The sequence below is a fragment of the Arachis stenosperma genome, chromosome 10 (genome assembly GCF_014773155.1).
Source record: "Arachis stenosperma cultivar V10309 chromosome 10, arast.V10309.gnm1.PFL2, whole genome shotgun sequence".
In the NCBI taxonomy this organism is placed as follows: domain Eukaryota; kingdom Viridiplantae; phylum Streptophyta; class Magnoliopsida; order Fabales; family Fabaceae; genus Arachis; species Arachis stenosperma.
In genome coordinates, this window is record NC_080386.1 from 97,968,384 (window position 1) to 97,970,934 (window position 2,551).

Sequence of the window (2,551 nt, forward strand, 5' to 3'; positions counted from 1 at the left end):
CAATCTCAAGAACTCTTTTCTTCTGATTTGTCCCATTGTTCACAGGATTCCTTTCAGAAGTGTACATGAATTGGTTATTTGCAACCATTTCAATGAGTTCTTGAGCCTCTGTAGGCGTCTTCTTCAGATGAAGAGATCCTCCAGCAGAGCTATCCAAAGACATCTTGGATAGTTCAGAGAGACCATCATAGAAAATACCTATGATGCTCCATTCAGAAAGCATGTCAGATGGACATTTTCTGATCAATTGTTTGTATCTTTCCCAAGCTTCATAGAGGGATTCTCCATCCTTCTGTCTGAAGGTTTGGACTTCCACTCTAAGCTTACTCAATTTTTGAGGTGGAAAGAACTTTGCCAAGAAGGCATTGACTAGCTTTTTCCAAGAGTCCAGGCTTTTTTTAGGTTGAGAGTCCAACCATATTCTAGCTCTGTCTCTTACAGAAAAAGGGAATAGCATCAGTCTGTAGACCTCAGGGTCAACCCCATTAGTTTTGACTGTGTCACAGATTTGCAAGAACTCAGCTAAAAACTGATGAGGATCTTCCAATGGAAGTCCATGGAACTTGCAATTCTGTTGCATTAGAGAAACTAATTGAGGCTTAAGCTCAAAGTTGTTTGCTTCAATGGCAGGGATAGAGATGCTTCTCCCATAGAAGTCGGGAGTAGGTGCAGTAAAGTCACCCAGCACCTTCCTTGCATTGTTGGCATTGTTGTTGTTTTCGGCTGCCATGTCTTCTTCTTCTTTGAAGAATTCGGTCAGGTCCTCTACAGAGAATTGTGCTTTAGCTTCTCTTAGCTTTCGCTTCAAGGTCCTTTCAGGTTCAGGGTCAGCTTCAACAAGAATGCCTTTATCTTTGTTCCTGCTCATATGAAAGAGAAGAGAACAAGAAAATATGGAATCCTCTATGTCACAGTATAGAGATTCCTTGAGGTGTCAGAGGAACAGAAAAATAGAAAGAAGAGGTAGAAGAATTCGAACTTAATTAGATAGAGTTCGAATTGTGCATTGAGAAGGAGTGATACTCCATAAATAGAAGGATGTGGGAAGAGAGGAAGAAATTTTCGAAAATCAAGTGAAATATTTTGAAAACATTTTTGAAAAACTCTAATTGATTTTCGAAAATCAAGAGTGGAGAAGAAATCAAGTAATTTTTGAAAAAGATTTTGAAATTAGAAATTAAAAAGATATGATTTAAAAACTAGTTTGAAAAAGATATGATTGAAAAATTATGGTTTTAAAAAGATATGATTGAAAAGATATGATTTGAAACAATTTTAAAAAGATTTGATTTTAAAAATTAATGACTTGCCTAACAAGAAAAGATATGATTCAAACATTAAACCTTTCTCAACAGAAAAGGCAACAAACTTGAGATGTTCAATCAAATCATTAATTGTTAGTAAGTATCTTTGAAAAAGGAAAGAAATTGATTTTGAAAACATTTGATTGAAAAAAATTTGATTTGAAAAAGATTTGATTTTGAAAAACTTTGAAAACTTAAAAAAAATTGATTTTGAAAACAAAATCCTCCCCCTTGTGCCATCCTGGCGTTAAACGCCCAGAATGGTATCCATTCTGGCGTTTAACGCCCAAAATGCTACCTTTTTGGGCGTTAAACGCCCAACCAGGTACCCTGGCTGGCGTTTAAACGCCAGTCTGTCCTTCCTCACTGGGCGTTTTGAACGCCCAGCTTTTTCTGTGTAATTCCTCTGCTGCATGTTCTGAATCTTCAATTCCCTGTACTATTGACTTGAAAATAGAACCAAGATCAATATAAACAAGGCATGCAAGACACCAAACTTAAGATTAGACACTAGACTCAAACAAGAAACATAAAATCTTTTTTTTGGTTTTTATGGTTTTGTAATTTTTTTGTGCTTTTTCGAAAATTAGATGAAAATAGAAAATGAAGGTTTCAGAATTCTCAATTTGGATTCCAGGAATCATTGCAATGTTAGTCTAAGACTCCGGTCCAGGAATTAGACATGGCTTCACAGCCAGCCAAGCTTTCAAAGAAAGCTTCGGTCCAAAACACTAGACATGGCCAATGGCCAGCCAAGCCTTAGCAGATCATTGCTCCAACAGCAAGATTGATAGAAATCAACAAGCTCTTGTGATGATAAGTTAAAACCTCGGTCCAATAAGATTAGACATGGCTTCTCAGCCAGCCAGACTTCAACAGATCATCATGAAACACTAGAATTTATTCTTAAGAACTCTGAAGAAAAATACCTAATCTAAGCAACAAGATGAACCGTCAGTTGTCCATACTCAAGAACAATCCCCGGCAACGGCGCCAAAAACTTGGTGCACGAAATTGTGATCACTACTTTTACACAAAACAATCCCCGGTAATGGCTCCAAAGACTTGGTGCTCAATACCATGGCATAAACACAACTTCGCACAACTAACCAGCAAGTGCACTGGGTCGTCCAAGTAATACCTTACGTGAGTAAGGGTCGATCCCACGGAGATTGTTGGTATGAAGCAAGCTATGGTCACCTTGTAAATCTCAGTCAGGCAGACTCGAATGGGTATAGATGATGAAT

The 2,551-nt window shown here is 37.6% G+C and overlaps 1 non-coding gene across 1 annotated transcript; it reads left to right on the forward strand.

Moving 5' to 3' along the window:
* The first annotated feature begins 221 nt into the window (after positions 1-221).
* On the forward strand, positions 222-325 carry LOC130958404 (small nucleolar RNA R71). The gene has a single exon (XR_009077528.1). It is a non-coding gene; the product is annotated as a small nucleolar RNA R71 (small nucleolar RNA).
* The last annotated feature ends 2,226 nt before the right edge of the window (positions 326-2,551 follow it).